The sequence below is a fragment of the Camelus ferus genome, chromosome 10 (assembly GCF_009834535.1).
Source record: "Camelus ferus isolate YT-003-E chromosome 10, BCGSAC_Cfer_1.0, whole genome shotgun sequence".
Lineage (NCBI taxonomy): Eukaryota > Metazoa > Chordata > Mammalia > Artiodactyla > Camelidae > Camelus > Camelus ferus.
Genome location: NC_045705.1, coordinates 10,502,146 through 10,523,274, shown reverse-complemented (window position 1 = coordinate 10,523,274; position 21,129 = coordinate 10,502,146). Strand labels below are relative to the sequence as shown.

At 36.6% G+C, this 21,129-nt stretch overlaps 1 protein-coding gene across 2 annotated transcripts in view; it reads left to right on the top strand.

Moving 5' to 3' along the window:
* NOX4 (NADPH oxidase 4) overlaps window positions 1–21,129 on the top strand; it is a 90,041-nt gene that overhangs the window by 34,508 nt on the left and 34,404 nt on the right. The gene's annotated exons all lie outside the window — the stretch shown is intronic.

The window sequence follows — 21,129 nt, the reverse complement described above, 5'->3', positions numbered from 1 at the left end:
TATGTGACAGGAAAGGGATATTTTAGGAAGGACCGTTGAAAGGGCTGATACAGTTAAAAGAATTTTAGGAAGGACCGTTGAAAGGGCTGATACAGTTAAAAGAATCGTGTGTATAAAATTCTGTTTCTATAGAAAGGGCAGTCAGCTTGGAATTGGAGACTTGAAGAAAGTGGAGAAAATGTGCAACATAGAATTTAATGGGGAAAAAATTATTAATACAAAGATTTTTGAGCAGTAATGACCTGTTTGGAATCACAGAAAATCAGGCTTAAATCTATATTATTCATTTGATAGCATTCAAAATAGATCATGGTAGTCCACTGTTGGAAAAATACTGGGGTAGTATGGAAGTAGTAATTTTCATGATAAGCGCAGAACTAGTTAATATAAGCAGACTTGTTTTGTGCTGTTTGACAAATAAAGAATGAATGAAGTTCTTCTCTGGTAATAATTCCAAGATAGTAAGAATTAACTTCAGTAATGAATGGTAATTGATAGAATTCTATATCTGAAGGGAAACAAGCATAATGCAGTCGTAATTTAATTCATCAGGGTAAGCAGAAACTTCATCATTGGCTTATTACTAGCTATTGTTACTCAGTTTCTTCATCAGGTTATTTTTTGTTGTCAGTAGCTCATTAAGCTAAATCATTATCTTATCATTTATTTTAATCTTCTGTATTAGGAACACTTAATAGTTTTAATTTTATCCTCCTTTTTTTATATATTGTGCCATTGAGGGAGAAACAAGATCATTCTATTTATTCAGAGAGTTCAGTTCCACGCTTAGATGCTTTTCAATTAATAGACTTTCTCAGTGGTTGACTTTAAATATTTGTTGATTTGGAAAAAAATGTCAAGCATTCATGCAGAGCACCACTAAATAATTCTGCCACTCTCTGGCACTTTGGTTCAAAAATATTTTTGCTGTTTTAAAAAGAATAGAATTACAATTGGAAGCAAAAATGGGACTATCCCTGCTGAGATAAAAGATTATTGTTTTTTCTTATTCTAAAAGAATTGATTATTAGGTATTACTCAGTATTAGAGCAGGGTTGTATAGCTCAAGTGGTAAAGTGCATGCTTAGCATGTATGAGGTCCTGGGTTCAATCCCCAGTACCTCCATTAAAATAAATAAGTAAATAAACCTAATTACCTCCCCCCGAAACAAATATAAATTTTTTAGAGTAGGTATTACTCAGTATTAAGAGCAATAGGTACAGAAAATATCAAAGAGCTGCTTAGGAAGTTGAAAGTCAGAGGTTTACTTTTCTAAGCTGACTTAAAGAGATTTCACAGTGACTTTTTCTTTCCTGAAACATGTTCTGCCTGGGCAGGTATCAAGAACAGGTCAAGACCTCCTCAGGGGTCTAATCCAGGACTACCCAGCTGTAGAGATCAAAGAGCGCATCTAACATGGGACAAGGAGGCGTCAGAGTCTTGGATTTGTTGTCTGCCTTTTTATTTTAACCAGACCTCTAGTTGCATCTCCTAAGTGTGTAAAAGACTCATTAAATTTAGAAGATTCTTGAGACTTCTTAAACACAGTTTAGGTTTTTCCTTGAAATGATGATGGCAGAGGAGCAGAGTGAATGATCCAAGTAGATTTCTCTTTGCTTTGAATTAGTATTTTGTTGCCTTTCTAGAATGAATCCTGCCTTCCAATTTCAAATATATGATCACATTCTGATTGCCAGTTGGGTTGATTATCATTCTCATGGTCCAAAATGTCTTATTACTTTCTTCATTAAATATTATTACTATTGAGTAGTGTCTGAGATGTTACACTGTTGGTTGATTTAATGGTATAAGTAGCAGCTTACTCTAGAGAAGTTTTGAGTTTTACTCTAAAAAAGTACATACCTAATATCCACATGTAATTAATCTAAAAATGTTGTCATTGTTCCATCCAGTGATTAATGGGTTGACAGTAACTGGATAAACAGGCAACAAAGGGCTTATTGTATGTGTCACATACAGTTTTTCCTTGAATCTTGGTTATCAGTTTCCACATTGTGTATTGGTAACTCTTGGTACAATCAAAAGATGCAGATAACTTGAGGGTTAAAAGTGGGAAAACAGGGCCATATAATATTATAAATTCATCTTGACCACATAATCCATTGATACTCACACTACAAGTAATCTTAGATAGAGCTTTAGTTAAAGACTGGGCCAAAAGAGAGGTGAAAACTCGTCTCTCCGTCTCTATTTACTTTTACATCATTGTATTAGCTGGCCTTGTTTCATATTCCATCTAGCTGATTGTTTATGAAAAGATTCAAACAGAATAAGTGTAAAAAATTTTAAGTATTTTTTCATTTTGGGGAGCTTCTTTAAAGTCAGATTATGACTACTCTAAATTGTAATAATGTTATTATCACATAATGACATGTTTTAGAACAATTAGGACATTTACCTTGCTCTGTATGTACCGGTGAATGGCTTTTGGTTGTGAAAAAACAAAACAATGGAAGTACTGCTGTTGAAGGACGTGCCAGAAGAAAAGATCTACAGTGGCTAGAAATACTCTTCTTCTTGTAACGAGACTAGCAAATTGTTGTTTCTATGACTAGCAGATTATAATGGCTAGTCATTTGTAGAAGATAACATTGAAACTATTTGTTCTTCTGGCTAATAATCAAATATTTATTAAATACTTACTTTATGCCAGACACTGCGCTAGTATCTGGAGATACAGCATTGATGAAAACAGACAAGGTCCCTGCCCTCGTACAGACCATATTGGAGTCTGTTAGAGACCTCCAGCAAACAAAAAGACAAATCAATATATAACATGTTAGACAGTGACAACTTCTATAAAGAAAAACAGAGAAAGGTAAGGGAGTAATAATGATGGAGGGTGGTAGTGCTGTATTAGATAGAGTGTTCAGTGTGGACTTCCTGAATAGACATGTAAGTAGATGAGGGAATAAATCAAGTGGATTTCAGGAAGAAGCATGTTTAGGCAAAGGAAACAGTACGTGCAAAGTCCCTGGGGGTGGGAATAACTTTGGATATTCAAGAAGCTGCAGGAGTCTCAGTGAGACTGGAATGGAGACAGTGAGGGGGATAGTAGTGGGAAGTGAGATCAGAGAGGGGAGTAGGGGATCAGACTCTGTCCGCTCTAGGGGGAGTTGGATTTTAATTGGATTGAGATAAAAGGCATGATTTTGGAGTCTCCCTCTGAATGGTTATCCATTTTGTTGTAATACATATTGTCTAGTGTTTGACAGGCTGAGGTTTTTTTTTTTTAAAAAAAAGACTGAGTTTAGGGAGAAGAGGGGAGAGGTGGAACTTCTGAGAAAACAGCTTAAACTTTGTTGATGGAGGGGAGATGTATCATCATTTTGAGTTGCCTCAGTGGTGGTTCTGTCTCCTGCCATATGGCCCTGGTTTATGGGTTCTGGTAGCCTCTTCTACACCTTTTGTCCCATTAGCTCGTATGCATGGTAGTAGCTTCTTCTTTTTTTTTTTAATATGTATTTTTATTGAAGTGTAGTCAGTTTACTATGTTGTGTCAGTCTCTGGTGTTCAACACAGTGCTTCAGTCACATATGCAGATACATATATTCATTTTCATATTCTTTTTCACTATAAGTTACTACAAGATATTGAATATACTTCCCTGTGCTATACAGTAGAAACTTGTTATTTATCTATTTTATATATAGTAGTTAGTATCTTCATCTGGGAATCTTTAGTATCTTCATGGATTTAAAGCCTTGAACTAGATTGGATCACACAGGGCAGTAATTCTCCATCATGTGAGATCCAACACCTTATTTTATAACACTTTACATGCCCACTTTACATTCTTAAAATGCAATTTGTAGATATTGTGTACACAAATGATTTATTTAAAAATCAATATAATGTTTTAATCCTAGTGTAAAGGAGCTATGTAAATAATTTATAGTGAACTATTTACATTCAGTAGTTAAACTTTCAAGCATGACTACACTAGAAGTCATATTGAAATAGGTGACTTGTACCCGTATACAGAGTGGTCATGAATAAGACAGTTCTAAATGCAGGCTCCCAATACAATTCAAATACTGTGAGCACTAATTTCTTTATGATATGCTTTTCCGAAATGGTGAACATCTTTTGGTTGAGTTCTGGACACAACAAAGTGCAATATTATTTCATTTTACAGGGTGGTTACAATCCTACAAATTTCAATGACTATTCAAATCATGCAAAAATGTTGCATCTTTTATAATTATTAGTGAATTTTTCATTTACATGAACGTCCAGCAAGTCATCTAAAAAGCATTTAGGTTGTGAGACAGCTCCTGTTGCATGCTATTCTCTACAGCATTGCAGGATGTCTGCTGTCTCTGACCCCTATTCTCTAAATTTCAGTAATTTTTTTTATCAGCATTATGAGAACCAAGTTGCCTCCAAAAGCTCTCAGAACTGCCTCTAAGAGCTGGCATTGTCCCATGAGAGTAACTAACTTAAAAAATTTGCATATAGATAAAAAAGAAATCTAACAGAGGACAGAGCCCTGAGACATTTCAACACGTGGAGCTCAACAAAGGTGACGAAGAAACAGTGGCTACTGAGATAAGAAGGCAACCAGGCACGTCTGTGTCCTGGACACCACAGGATGGTTTCAGAAAAGAGGACTGGATCGATTGAAACAAATGCTGCTGAAAAGTGGAGTGAAATGAGGCTGAATTAATGTCCTTGAGAATCATGTTTTTAATGGAGTGCTAGGAACAGAAGCCTGACTGAGGCAGGTTCCAGAGACAACAGTAGTAAGAGAAGAATGAGAGATGGTAAGCACAGAGAAGCCCAGCAGTGTGCTGGGGCCAGCTTGTGTGAGCGCAGGGGGCCATTGGGTTTGTCTTTTCCAACTCTGCATTCGGTGAAGTCATGTTTGATAGCTTCAGATCTTCTACAATGTGAAGATTTATTCCAAAGAAATTGACAAACACCATAAAGCAGGAATTAAAAAAATTTTAAAGAACTGGCTATCAAATATTTGCCAAAACACCACTGGACAAATTCTAAGGATTTTGGGTATAAAATGAAGTAAAGAAATAGGGTAGTAGTTGAGTGGGGAGGCTATCGGGACAAGGCAGATATAAGTTAGAGTATGTATAGCATAAATATATACATATATTTAATGTGAACTATTATGTTTATATACATCTGGGAACAATATGAATAATAAGAATGAAATAGAAATGGAAACATTGATAATGCTGGAGAGATAGAGGGTATAATTAGGGGAGCAAAGTCCTTGAGGGTCTCCTAATGGATTCCAGAAGGACTGGGTACCAACATACCACTGGAGGAGTTGACCCTAGATAAGTCAGCTGGGCAGTTCATGCTTCATAGGAAGACAGAGGAGTTGGTTGCAGAGCATGGCTACAGATAGGTTGGAGAGGAATGGAATTTCTCTTCTGATTCCTTCTGTGTTTTTGGTGAAGTAAATAGTAAGGTTATCACTGAGAATGAGGAAGGGGGGAAGTACATTGAGTTTTGAGGAAAAGGAAGAAGGTGTAATGTATCATTTGAAATAATAAATTGATGAGTGAAGCGTGGTGGCCCTTCTGAATTATGTTAAGAGGCTCACTGAGGTGCTCGGTCCAAAATTTAAAGTGAGACAAGTCAGAATAATTGGGAGTTTTTTTCCAGACATGGTCTGCCCACTTCTTCAGTGAGCTATTGAACAGGTGGGGAGTTGGATTTAACCAGCGTTGGTCCACTCCTGATTAAATTCACTATAGCTGTCATCTCCAATCCATTCTCTGCACTGTAACCATAGAAACTTCAAAGCATGAATCAAGTTAAATCCCTTCTTTCGCTTCAAACACATTAATAGCTTCCCATTGCTCCTAGGATAAAGAAAAAAATCCTTACAATGGCCTAGAACAGCCTCCTTGCTCGGGCCCTGACCTACCTCTCATCTTGATTCAATTTGTTTCTTCTCTGCGCAACAACACCATTAGTTTTTCTGTTCCTTTTGTTTCTCTTGCTACCTCCCACCATATATCTATATATCTATATATCTTGATTTATATGTACCTGTCACTCTCCACTGCCCCTTCCCACCCCTATCCACATAGGTCCCTAGTATCTTTAAATCATAGCTCAGGACCTGCTTCCTCTAAGAATTTCAGGTCATGTTTCTTATATGCTGCCATCACTACATTTCTTTTCTTAAGAGCACTTCTCTCCATTGGTAACTGTATATTCGGAGTTGATCATTGGTGTAACAAGTTTCTCCAATAAGCTATAAGCATTGTCATGATAGGGACCTGGACCTCTTTTTGCTCACCATTGTACTCAAGGGCCTATTCACATGGTTGTTCCTAGTAAATGTAAATATTTGTTAAGTGGAGGGAGGGAAGGACGGAAGGAAGGAGGAAAGGAAGGAAGGAAGGAAAGCAGGCGACACATCCTCTGCTTCATGAAAAATCAAGCAGGAGGGACAGGCGTCCCACACATAAACAAATGCAGTCCGTGTCCACCAAAACAGAGGACGCAGATGCATTGGGAGGGGTATTTGGGAGACTTTCTAGGCCAAAATGAGTGTTAGGGATAAACAGAATTTGTCCAGAGTGGGAGGTTATTCCAGGGAGAAAAATAGCTTGAGTAATAGCTCAGAAGGGTGAATTGTCATGGAGTGTCAGGAGAATGTCTTGCTGCTGGAGGGCAGGCAGGGTGGCATCCAGAGGTCATGTTATGAGGGAGCTGGCAGGAATTGCTGCATAGCTTGGTCTTTACCATAAAGATGTTAGTAAAAAATTGAACGGTTTTAAACAGGAACTGAAACCAAATTTGTACTATACATGGGTCCCCATGCTGGTTGTGTACAGATTGGAAAAGAGAAAGATGAGGTGAGAAGGAAAGACACCAAATCAGAGATTCATCAGAGTGTCAAGGAGGCTGAGGAGATAAAAGCTTCCGGGAGGGGATGATCTCTGGTGGCCAGGGGGATGAGACCGAACAGTAATTGCTGGGGAGGGGGGGTTACTGCTTTACCTTATAAAAATCATGTTTTTTGGAAAACTCCGGGAAGAAGTTTGGGGATGGTACAGATTGCTGTGAACTACTGAGTAAAACAGAGACCAATAAGTAGAGAGAGTGAGGGTACAAAAAAAGCACATAGCAAATAGGCCTATTTCTAAATTCTTCCAATTTCTAAATTCCCCCTGAATTCTGCAAGTGATTGACTTTATACTGATTTGCCTGTTACTAGCAGTGGGAGATGTGTAGCAAATACATGTGCAATTACTTATATACCTGTCTAGGTAGATGTGGGCAGAATGAGGATTAACATATAATGTTCTAAAGTATGTATTATGGTGTATAATGAAACATTGCCAACTCCAGCCTCATGTGAGTCTCTGTAGAAATCATTGAGGACATTCAATTAGTTAATTAAATGGAATTTAACATAACTCATTTGCTATCATAATGCAATAAATCATTCAATAAATATGAGCTGTGGTTAGATTCCATATTTCATAGCCTCACAATTCAAGGAAGTTTTTCTATCAGCGAAAGGAGAAATTCGTATTACAATTTAAATGCCCATCTGTTCTCAGGGGAGAGGATAAATTGTTCTCCCCTTGGTTTCTCAGTTTATGAACATGAAATCTATGCTGTCATTTTTCAGGAGATGACAGCTCACTTATAATGCCACAGAAAATACAGAGACTACTTAGTAAATGATTGCAATTCACTACTCATTAAGTTTTATTCCAGTTCAGTCCTTTTACAACCCCAAAGATAGGGAAAGTACAAAATTTTTGTTTTCCATCCAATAAAAAAATGTTGCTTTTTCATTTTGAAAGTAAGCAAATTGTACAATTTCTGGACTTAGAAGTAGAGTCATCATTCAAAGTGGTTTGTTTGCATGGATTGTTATGTTTTTATTCTGAAGTATTTTGTTCCTAAGTTTGGATTCTCTGTTATCTACTATTTTCTGCTTGATTTTATTATATAATAACAAAGGAAATAGGAATAGTGAAGAATTTCCTTAGTAACGTAATTTCTTAAGCAGTGTCAAAAATATGACAATAATGTACTGGGTGGTCAAGAAGGAATATGTTGTTTTGCCAAACTGATCTGGTGTTAATGGACTAAATAATTCCTAAGCCAGAAAGACAAGGATTTTGTGCCATTATCATTACCATGAGGAACATTTTTAAGTACTCATTTGTTTGATGTGATTGCTATGCACTTTATAAAGGAGGCTAAATGAATATAGTTCCTGTTCTCTAAAAAAAATGTGATTTTTAAAGCAAAATTGTAACTTAATGGGTTATAATCATATAGACAAGTTTCTTTGATGTCATCCAAACGAACCTACCTAAGACAGTAAGTATGTTCATGACAAAGGAATATACTTAGCTTCCACGGATTCAAAGGTAATTGGGTAAGGGAACTTTGGGAAGAGAGTCTAGTAAAAACGCTCTTGCTCTTAATACGATTTTGAACGAAGGAGGAGGGTGGGATTTCATAAACAGATATAAATGGAGTAGGAGGACTAAGCTCTTCCATGAAATGAGATATTGAGAGAATTTGGAAGGGACAGTTAAATAATGGACATGGAATGCCAAGGAGCCCCAAGAAACACATGTGAGTAGGTAATAAAGTAAGTGAGGAAGAGTTAAGATGGTCTGCAGCAGCGTGCAAGAACTTAAAAATAGTTGATCTTATTTTTCGTTGGCACTCTGTTGAGAAACTAGTCATATGTTTTGGGATGTAGCTGTCAATATCATTAGGAAGGAAGAGGAAGGAGAGAAGATACACGTAGAGAACTTGGCATATCCCGGTGTTTGCAGTGACGCTACCTAGCAGAAAGGGATGTCTCTGATTGAAGCAAATAAGAAAACACGTTTTAAGGGTTAGACTGTCATTCAGGAATAGTCAAGTGATTTATCATCCTTTCTTCCCCTAGCTACTTCTTATCTGTGATGTATTCCTCTGGCATTACACTTTCACCATAACAGTGAAAATGTTTTGTTGACGCTGGAATGGCGGCCTGCTCAGTGGTGGTTTGGAATGCTGTGTTTTTGCTGGTTGAGATACAGCGCTCAGCCGTACAGACTATCAAAGCTGGCAGCCAGCGGAGTGAAATAGACCACCAGGGTTAAGAAGGAAACCCAGTAGAAATGGGACGTTATCTTTTTCTAGGCCTGGGAATGAATTTACGTAAACAAATACTCATTCTTGCTTTTTCCACAGAGCAGAAACAGAGGCAAGATTTTTCAAATCATCTTTTACAAAGAGGTTCTTAATTGTATTTACTCCATATTATATTTACTTGTTTGTTTATTTTGCTAGAGGCATTGGCTTATATAATATAAACTTCTAAAAAAAAAAGATCCTAAACCTGTCAGAGGCATCTATTTGGTGTTTACTGTTTTTTTCATATTAAAAAGAAGTCACAAAAGAAAAAAATCGATGTAACTTTGATGAGAGTTGAGAATCAAGTGATATAAAGACAATTAAAGATTTCTTTAAAGAATAGAACATTTGAGAGGAACGTGCAGTTTTTGTAGCTATAAAAGCAAAATATTTAAAACTGTTAATTCTTCCCAAAATGATTTATAGGCTTGATATAATTTCAATTAAAATCAGAACTCAAAATAAAAAGTGATATTAATTATTTGAAGAAAGTAGAAGAAAACAATTAAAAATGAGTAACAAGAAAATCTAGAAAAAATTTGAATAACAAGATAGGACTGGCTCTATGAAAACATAAAGTGAAATGAGTTTTACAAACAAACTAAGAATTCACAGGGCTAAATAATGTGCCCAGGAACATGAAGCTATTAAGTGGATGAGTTGAGATTTGAACTCAGGCTCAGCTTATGCTAAAGTATGTGCTAATTTATTACACTACCTCCTATAAAGTTCAAGTAGTTTAAGCACTGTGGTACTAGAGCAAAAGAGACAAGAAATGTATTCACAAAGGACAATAGCCTAGAAACAGACCCTTTAATACATGAAAATACATATCATATGAAAAAGAGAAGTGCCATAAATCAATATGAAGTGTTAGTTTTTAAACAGTTAAAGCATGTGGCACTTAACTATAAAAAATTAAATCTTTAGGTGACCAGAAATTACTTCCAGATAGGTTACGTGCTTTAAGGTAAAGAAGTTAATCTGTAAAGGTGTCAGAAGAAAATACAGAAAATAAAGTCTCCTTGTGAAAGGCCACTCTATTATGGAAGAACTCACAGAGAGAAGTAAGTAGATTTAACGACACAAAACTTTTAAATCATGCCAAAAAATAAAAGGGAATTGAACAACAACAACAACAACAATATTTACAGCAAATGCACACTAATACCTTCCATATATAAAGAGCTCCTTTAAATAAGAAATAAACTGAAAAAAATAGATGGATATATTCTGTAAACAGAGTAAATCATAATAATATTCAAATAAATGTTAATTAGAATAGCCATAATACTTATTTCACCTCTCAATTAACAAATATTTTCTTTGTTGATAATATCTGTTGCTGGTGAGGATGCAAAATATTGACGTTTTACTCTCAAGAATATGTGATTAGGGTTCTTTAAGAAGATGCAACTTACTCTGCCACAGGAAATCAGGAAATTTATGTAGGCGTGGTAAGACATGTTTGAGCTGGAACACAGAGGTTAAAATAGGAGCTTTCTAGGCAGAAAAGGGCACTTAGGAAGGAGGATTACATTGCCATAAAAGGCATGGTGTTGTTAGCAAACAGTAAGATGATGACATAGCTGAGCTTAGAGTTCACAGTTAGAAATATTAGGAGATAAGGCTGTTTGTAGGAGCCAGTTTTTTTAAAGAATATTGAACACCAAGCCAAACAAATTGAACTTGATTCTGTAGTCCACAGGAGATTGGGAACCTCTGCTCCAGCACCTAACCTAATTACGCTGAAAATAAAAATAAAAACAAAATTAATACTAGGAGGCATAGTTGGTGAAGGTGTCTTCAAGAAATGGGAATCTGAGTTGGCCCTGAAATTTTGGACAGGGCTTAGTTAAATGGACAGGCAGCAACCCCAGTGTGGGGGATGCACATGCCAAAGAAAACCGGAGAAGTGGAGGAAAACCCGTATTTGTCCATTGAAACAACCTGACGAAGGAAGTGAATTTGAATATTTGCTTGTTGCTGTTTCCTAATCCATCATTTCACATACTTGGTCTTTGACCAGGAGGTCCTGTGGTTAAGAACAGAGAAGTCTCCCTGGGCACAGTTGGTTTTGATAGATTTCAAAGGACCATATATTTCATACCATTAATTTTGTTGCCCAGGGTTTTAGGTTAGAACTTCATAAAAACATTAGAAAGAATAAAACCTTCAGTTTCTCTGGGTCTTGGATAAAATTGCCTATTCCTTCTTGAATATATGCCCAGGGGGTGTTCAGAGTTTGTGCAGAAAGCAGGGACTGAATTAGTATCAAGCTGAGCCTTGATCACTTTGAGGTGTTTCTTTTGTTGAATGCCAACATTGTCAAAAAAGCACATTTGCTGTGACAAATGAAAAGAAAACATTTGCCTTAAGAGGTAGATTGTGGAAAGCTTAGTAACAATAATGTGTGCATCTAAAAATCCCTCTGTTACTTGCTTTCACTTTCCTTGAATCTCTGTTCTTTTTTTTTTTTTTTTTCTTTCATCCTGTCAATTTTTGGAGTTTCGACTCTGTGGCAATAGAAGAGAATTTATATTTTATAAGAAAGTCAGTTATAGACATTGATTCATTGATGTATTTAGAGGCCAAGAAGTCTGTTTGCAGTTCTTTCAAAAGCAGCTTTTGATTTTTTTTTTAAAAAAAAAAATAGTATGTTTAACAAGTAGGAACTGGAATAATGAATATTAAAGGAATAGACTTTTATCACTGGGTTTGCCCTGAAAATAAAAGGATCTGTTAAATAGTTTTCCTTTGTGTAATGCCTCTTTGCCTACCTGCAGACCTTACACTGTTGAAGGCACCAGGTGTGGAGGCAGACAAACTGTACAGGACCCTGGTGCATTTTTCTCCTATTATGTAATCCTCAGGCAAGAAGAAAAGGGAGGGAGGAGGGGAGAAAAGAGAGGACAGGATTTTCTCTCCTGAGAATGAGGCAGAAGCCGTATGATGCAGGAGGAGGAACACTCCACTATGAGTGTTTTTCTTTTTTGGAGGGAGGGTTGTTTCTGTTTCTCTTTTTGTTTCCGTTTTTTAAATCTGTTTGGCTCTTGCTAGCCATATGGCCCCGGGCCAGTCCGTCAGCCAGTCTGGCTTTGAGTCTCCTCACCTACAATGTGTGGCGTTGGTGCAGTCGTCTCATTTCCCCGCCCGTTGCTGATGTAAAGTTGGTGATTCTTTCCAGAAAAATATACCTTAAAATGAGGGTAATTTAATTGCACATCAAGTAAGAATGGTAACAGATTAATTTGGGGATAGCTGGGAAAAACTCACAGGGAATATTGTGGAAGATAAATGCCAAGTGTGGGATTTTAGTGGTGGCTTTCTCTCTAGCTCCTTTCAGGGGACTGGTTCCTTTATGGACTCTGGTTGTTTATATTGTGCTCTGTGTTCTCATCTTCTGAGTTGCCCATGTGGGCTTGTTTTTCTTCCCCCTTGGATAAGACAAGTATAGGATTCTGTTTTTGGGGTTTTTTTTTTTTAATATCCCTTTGACATGGGGATATTTGTAGAGATGTAGTTTTATATAACCAGGCCATGCCGCTGATTGGGTTTTCTTAATCTCTAGAATTGCAGTCCATTTCCATTTTGAATTTTATCAACAGAAGATTTGTCTATATCTTTAATGGGAAAATAGTCTTGCCTCTACAACTAGATTTTCTGATTTATCTAAAATAGTATTAATTTGAATGCCTTTGATGTTGCTTTGAAAGCAGTATTTTATATAGCAACTATTGTTACTCAGGACTGAGTTACCATGGTAATAAAGAACATTCACTTGAAATTAAACTTTTCAGGAAAGGAAAATTTATAGTCTGTAACTTTCTGGTTGGTTTGGATGGACTACTGGAAATCTGCCTTTTAATTCTCATTTTTTGAAGTAATTTGTTTTTCCTAAGATTAGTGTGCATATTTTTTTTTTCCTAAGGAAAATTAAACACTGAATTTTGACACTACCATTAATTTCTTTGAATCCCTGGGGGAACAGCTTTCCCTCTTTAAGTAATTTTGTAATTATATTCTCATTTCTTTTTCAAATAGATAGGGGGAGGAAAACTGTTTCCTTCTTACCTTCTAAGTTCTTTGGCTGGCCTAATAATTAAATTGGCATAACAAGGAAAAAAAACCAAATTTAATTTAGTTACGTATGGGAACCCCAAAGATATGAGGCTCCCTGGCAGTCAAGCACTTGAGGCTTGTAAGCCATCACCAGGTATCTTCAAAGGGGAGGAAGGTAATTCACGGAAAGATGGGAATAGCAAATGTTTGGTAAGGAAATGTTTTCCATGCCATGCAGATAAATCTTTTTGATGTAAAAAGTTATCTCTGGTAATAGCTCTTCCTAGTAAGGCCCTCTATCTAAATCCTTCTAGGCAGTTAAGGGGAGGGTAAAAAGCTCCTCCTGAGTCAGTTGGGACTTGATTGTCTTTAGCTTGAAATAATCCACATACCAAAGTGGCAAGTTCTGGGGCGGCCTGCCCTGAACACCGTCGCGCTGTAATAGCATTGCCGTTCTTTTGTTGTCCTGGCATTTCTTGTGATAAAAGGGGCTGCCCTTGAGAATAAGAATTTGTTTTCTTCATAGTGTGTGACAAACAATAGGTCCTTAATAGAAGTTTGTTGAGAGAGTGAAGAATGAATAAAGTGTGATTTAGCTGATAAAAGTTCACTGGGCTCAAAGTGTTAGTTTTACTCTCAATTTAAAACCCTCTGTCATTAAAGGTTATGTAGAAGTCAACAAAAATACTAGCAAAATTATTTGCTTCGTCTGGCATCTTGGATTAGAAGGACTTCTTTTTTGGTTCGTTTCACCTTTTCATAAAACCTCCCTGCTTCTTTTGCTTTCTGTTACCAGTGTATCCAGGCAGAGTTGGTGGTTCTGTTTTTCTGGATATTTGGAGTATGCATTTATTTGCAGGGTACATAGCTTTTGATAACACACGTCTTCCTTACTAGACCTTTAGTTTATTGAAGATCCAACTGGGTGCCTGATTTTTAGTACGTGATCACAAATGTTTGCTAAAAAAAAAAATTAGATGTACAAATTTTGGTTGTATATTTAAATAGTACTTCCCAAATGCTTTGGGAAAAATTAATTCGTACCTTCTCTTTTAAGCAGCATGTGCATATATGTGTGCGTGTGTGTGTGCACGCTGCTTCTGCATCAGTGTTGTGTCTTCCTCAGGAGGTAGAAAAGGGGACAGTGTTACAAAAACTGTAATGTAGGGTGTGTGAATGACAAATGCCCTTGAAGGGGTGTGTGTGTGTGTGTGTGTGATAGTATACATATCTATCTTTTTAAAAGCTATTACTCCTACATAAGTTCTCTTAAAAATACAAACAAGATATAGGTGAAATAAAAGTTAATGCCTTTTAACCTCCTGTTTCAAATCTTAAACATTTTTTTTTTCTTGACTCTTTGGTATACATGCCTATAGACTTCCTAGATATATTGTGGATGAAGTTATCCAACACCTTAGAGAGACTGGAAAGCAAGAGAGAACTTCTTATATATGATGACTATGAACCCCTTAACTGGATTCATGTAAAGGACTCTTCCACTGCAGCTTTGAGAAATACATTGTGATAGGCATTCTCGAAGCTTTGAAAGGCTCTCTGGTGACAGTTTGCAGGCCGAGAATGACTAATGAGAGAGGCTGTCACTGAAGTGGGCTCCTTGAGCTCTGGAGCTGATGAGGTCCCTGAGAGGCAAGGGTTAAGGGGCAGCACGTAACTGATAAAGCCAAGATGAGTGTGGCTACCATTATTGGCAGCATGGCTGGAATAGTGTTCAGAATGGACTGACCTGTTGAGATCTTTGGTGTTGACTAACTGACCATGGTGTCCTTAGGACACAAATATATGGGCAGCCTCGTAAAGTTTTACTTGATTTGTACAAATGAAAAGAAAATTCAGGGATTGGCAAACAGAAGCATGACCTGAATCATCTCAGTAAGAGTCACAGCCCTTCATCCAGTTCCCAGATTTGAGTCAGTTTATAGATTCTGAACTCCTTTAATAAGGGGATAGTCCAGTCCCTCTGAGAACAACCCTTCAACGTGTCAAGTGTAAAACTGTAAAATGACCCTGTTACTCTGCGGCCCTTTGGACGGGTTGACTGTGCATGGGTGGAAGAGAAATATTCAACTCTGGGGGAATGAAACGTTAACTCTAATGTGACACTGTTTCCTGAGGAAATAAAATATTACTGTAGTAGACCAATAACAGTAAGGTCTTACGGGAAGTTAATGAAGTTTTTTTTTTTAACATTTTTTATTGATTTATGATCATTTTACAATGTTGTGTCAAATTCCAGTGTAGAGCACAATTTTTCAGTTATACATGAACATATGTATATATTCATTGTCACATTTTTTTCTCTGTGAGCTACCATAAGATCTTGTATATATTTCCCTGTGCTATGCAGTATAATCTTGTTTATCTATTCTACAATTTTGAAATTCCAGTCTATCCCTTCCCACCCTCCGCCCCCTTGGCAACCACAGGTTTGTATTCTGTGTCTATGAGTCTGTTTCTGTTTTGTATTTATGTTTTGTTTTTTTGCTTTTTGGTTTTTTTTTAGATTCCACTTATGAGTGATCTCATATGTTATTTTTCTTTCTCTTTCTGGCTTACTTCACTTAGAATGACATTCTCCAGGAGCATCCATGTTGCTGCAAATGGTGTTATGTTGTCGGTTTTTATGGCTGAGTAGTATTCTATTGTATAAATATACCACCTCTTCTTTATCCAGTCATCTGTTGATGGACATTTAGGCTGTTTCCATGTCTTGGCTATTGTAAATAGTGCTGCTATGGACATTGGGATGCAGGTGTCATTTTGAAGTAGGGTTCCTTCTGGATATATGCCCAGGAGCGGGATTCCTGGGTCATATGGTAAGTCTATTCCTAGTCTTTTGAGGAATCTCCATACTGTTTGACTTTAGTCTGTGTCATGATAAGCCCAGTGGGTCCCTGAATCCACCCTAATTCCAGAATGCATGACAGGAATAAACATACTCAGCACTGTCAGAATCCCATTATTAATAGAATCTCCTGCTTCTCCCTCCTTTATATTATTTTTGTCTTAATTTACTCTTGTACTTTTAGGTAGAAAGAAATATTTCTCATGTCTTACTGCTAGTCTTAAATTTACTTCTTCATCCATGCCATTGTTTCTTCTTTAACTGCAATAGGCAGACCCCATGCTTTTGTAATTCTATAAAAATTGTGGAAGTGTACGTGTTTGAAGACCTCACCCCCAGCGCCTACCTCACGAACCAGAACCTGGGCTTGACCAACTTGCTTTCTTCTGTGCAATTCCCTTTCCAAAGAGAAGGATGTATTTTGGACTCTTTTTGGGTTTTTGTGATACAGTAAAGGGGATGGGTAGAAAATGACTAGAGAAGTGAGAGAGAGGAATTTTCATTGGAAGGGATTGAGTTTCATTAAAAAAAAAAAAAGAGTGAGAAGAACAGAAAATTGAATGTAGAAAGGAAAGATAGGAGAGAAAAAAAAAGTGATACAAGTACCTATTCCTCTAAACTTGAAAATAGTAACAGGAGATCCTTGGGGGTTAAACGTTGCCTTGCAGTAGAGGATGTTGACATAGACCATCAGTGGAAGGAGTGTAAGAGAGTTTAAAAGATACTATGAAGTCATCTGCAAAACAGAAAGACTCTCAGACATAGTAAACAATCTCATGGCTACTGGGGAAAGGAGGTGGGAATGGATAAATTTGGGAGTTTGAGATTGATAAATGTTAGCCACTATATAAAAAAATAGATAAAAAATAGTTTCTTCTGTATAGCACAGGAAACTATGCTCAATATCTTGTAATAATCTTTAATGAAGAAAAATGAAAACGAAAATATGTATGTATATGCATGACTAGGGCATTGTGCTGTGCACCAGAAATAGACACATTGTGATTGACTATACTTCAATAAAAAAATAAATAAATAAAATTTAAAAATTTTTAAAAGATGTTTATGGACACTTAAAATGTACTCTCTTCTCACTCCTACTCACCTTCCTGTGTATTAATGGTTTATTTTTGAGCAATCCTATGAAGTTGGAATTGCCCTATTGTCTTTGGATGAATAGCCAGTCTTTAACTTGGCACTGCACAAAGACCAGGCCACCTGGATCCCAGTTATTGTCAAGTTACTTCTTTTTCCATGGCATTGATCCTCCTGCACCTTCTGTATATTTGTGTTAAATTACCATCACTGGGCATTGTTTTCTTAAAATAATGAATAACTTTTGAAGTAGAAGCTGATTCATCATCAGCAGTGTTCGTGTGTTCAGTGAAATCGTGATGGCTTCCAGCGTGGATGACGAATATTGACAAACATTTTGTTCAGGTTACATGCTCATCACCAACTTTCTTGAAAAAAGCAAATGAATTTAACATTTACTTTTTTATTAATCATTATCTTTTCTTGGTTTATTACTGTTGAATTGATTTATTATATTTCATAATAAAGGACTATAAGGGTGTCCAGTCTACTCTATATATTTTTGAATGTTTAACCTCTATTTCCTATATATTTTTCATATCAGTGTAAATTATAATTTTCTACATTTCCCACTGACACTGTCACCTGAAGGCTTGATGGCTGTGTGCATCTCATGGACTGCAGGACGGGGCATGGTGCAGCTGGCTAGTACACCACATGGCCTGAAGGGCCACTTGTTTATTTCTTCCACCATCAGCCCAGATTAGATGATATTACTTGTTCCAAAGTATGCATGTCTGAGGGCGTTTCTGAGAGCATTTCTTCTTAACAATGAACTTTTGTACTTGCAGTGAAGGTGTTAGTTATGTTACTTCTGGAAAGGACTAGAAAGGAAATGATTTATTCTGACTTAACTACACACACATGCATCTCGCCCAGTAGAAACTAAGAACGTGACAGGATCTCTGAGTACAAAGTGGAGGTCTGTCCTGTTGCAGGTTGGGTTCACCAGAAACTGACTTTGAGGAGTAATTTGTGGATGTAAAATGAGTTTCAGGGATCAGTACCTGTGAAGGGAGGGGGAAGCTAAGTGGGACTGGGTCGAGGAAGAAGCTGAATCACCATGTGGTCTCTACAAAGCCTCAGCCAAAGTGATGGGAAGCTCTGGGGCAAACACTGCCCATCAGAGTTGCCTGTGTCCAGCTGAAACACCCCTGGCTGCTCTGTTTAGTCACTGGATTCCAGCTGTTCTGGGAAAGGCGTTTCCCCTGCACCTGAGGCAGACTCTGATATCTGAGGACTGGAGGCTGCCTGCCAACTGCGCTGTTTTCTTTTTTTCTTCTTTCTTTTAATAGTGTTAGGGAGAAGATTTTAATTTTTTCTCATTCCAGGAATATTTTTGCATATTATTTTTGTTGTTATGCAGATTTTTATTGCATTTATTACCTTCTGCATATTGAGGAGGATTGCAGATTGACTGTTTTCCACAAAGGGGAAAATAAAGAGCTTGAGTTACAGTGAATGTACAGAAAAGTTTGACTTAGAATTGGAAAGAGTATTTTGTTTTTCTCACCTTCGCTTTCAAATAAATATTGTCTCACAGTTGATTGTCCAGAGACCCCATGTTAATGTAATTGTGCTCAGTATGTCATCCAGATCTGGTAGCCTCAGAATCCGTTTGTTGATTGAATGGGAGAAAGGAAGAGGGGGTGAAAGTCTGCAGAAGCTTGTGTTAACTAAGATCTGTCCCCCACTGGTAGAGAATCATGTTCGGACATTACCACCTCATCAGTCAGCTCATCAAGATATCAGTCTGCAGAAAATCCTCCGGTTCTTTTCAGTGGCTTTAATGACATTGTTTTCAGAAGCCCTGTGAAAGGACTGAGCTCTAGTTTTTGGATGACTGCCTTTTTCTTTAGAGATAGTCTCTGGGCCTACTGAGAAAGCAGATCATCTGGTGTGACATTTTGCTCCAACAGAAGAAGTATTACTTAAAAATTTCTGCTACTTAACAATGGAAACATCAATATATTTTGGTCTTTTCCTTAGCATTAGATAAAGAATGGGATACTAATTAAATGGTCAAAATCTAGGAGACTAAAGGATTAATGTAAGAATTATAAACAACTTTTCTTTTACTTGGATTTTTCTTAGGATAATTTTATCATTTATTTTTATTCTCATAAAAATAGACATTCATTATACTTTCATAAAGTTCATTTTTCACATTTAGGAATTTATAAATATAATGATGAAGACAGAAGTTTTAAAAAGCACAATTTAAGGTGCTATGTAGGCTTTCTGTCTGTGTATATATGAACTTTTATTTGACTGTCACGATAGCTGCTCAGGAGGCTTCACATTCACTTGGTAGTCCTTGCGTTTATGACGCTCAGATTAAAGGATGCTTCAAATGTAGGGCTATTAACTGTGGACTTCATAGTTTGGGTAGCTTTATGAGCACTCTTTCATATGCTACTTTTGCTGTGTGTGGGGTGTTGTTTTTGTTTGTTGGTTGGTTTGTTGGTTTAGTGCTATCAATATAGTGTTATCTCCAGAGGCTTTCTTTCAGATTTACAACCAAATGGACTTTGTGATTATGTAAGTGGAGAACTGTAGCTGTGTTATATTATGGTTGTTTTTATTAATAATTATGATTTTTTTCTTTGCATTTAAATCAATTTGGGAATCATTCAGTAAACATTTAATTTATATTAATTCTTAGCATCCAAAGATATATCATATTTAATGTAGCTGTTTGAGTGAACAGTTCTTTACTTGATGTGTAGAGTGCACATTTGACGTTGGGCTTCGGCTTTATGTTTTTCAAGACCCATTTTAGGAAAGGGATAAATGGAGGGTAAAAAAAGAAAAAAGAGAAACACTGCAAATCACTCATTTAATGGGATACTACATCGATTGGAAAGGAGACTGAAAAGCAAGGGTCATATCATCAGAGAAACTTACTAGTCATTTTATTATAATAGTTTTGTTGATGAAAAGTAGCAGTACGTCAGTTAATAAAATTATTTTGAAAAATATGGACTCAAAGAGTAGGTATGCTTAAAGGAGAAAAATAAAGTGCGTTCTTGGATCTGTGGACTGTAGGGTACAGCCACCTCTGTGTGAATCTTACTTCCTCTCCAAGTGTGTTATAAGAACTGTCGGTGGTGAAAACAAAGTGCAAAGTCGAGGTCAGTTAAACATCTGATTCAATATGTTTTCATAAATATGAAGATAAAATCTACATCTTGAGCCTCAGCCCCACTTTGTAACCACTGTGGTCACAAACATTTTACATCTAACTATTCAGTGGCCTGGAGAAGATAGCTGTCATCAAGTGTAGATTTTCAGTATTTCGTGGAAGCCGCTCTCCTTCAGTTAGTGATGGATTTACTGTTATTAGCAATTGAGTTGTTTCCATTTATGTCGTTCTGAGCAGTGCTGCTCTGAATATCCTGTTAATTGCTGCCTGAGACAGTATGAAAGTTTCTGCAGAATATATACCTCGGAATGGAAATATTGGCTCATAGGCTATGCAAAGGTTAAACTTAAAAGATAATACCAAATCGTTTTCCAAAGCTATTGCACCAACTTTCATTCCCTCCAGACATATATAAGAACTTATGCTGATAAACATCCTCTCTAGCACTTTGTCTTAGGAGATTAATTTCTGTCAATTGACTGCCACGTAATGCGAATGCTATCTTACGGTGTGTAGTTTTAATTCACATTTCACAGGTTACTAATGAGATTGTGGATTCCTTGGTATACTTATGAGTCATATGTGTTTCTTCTCACCTTTCCTTTATAAGATTTTAGTATTAACCTATACTAATAATACTTTCTATTTTTATATTTGCTGTTGTTGTGATATATTAATCATAAAAATATGCATAGTCATTAAAGTGAAATAAAGACGTAGTTAAAGAGTGTATAAAATGGTGGGTAAATTTCTAATAAAAGCTGCGTAGTTAAAATAGTTAACAAATTTAAAGACTAGGAAATA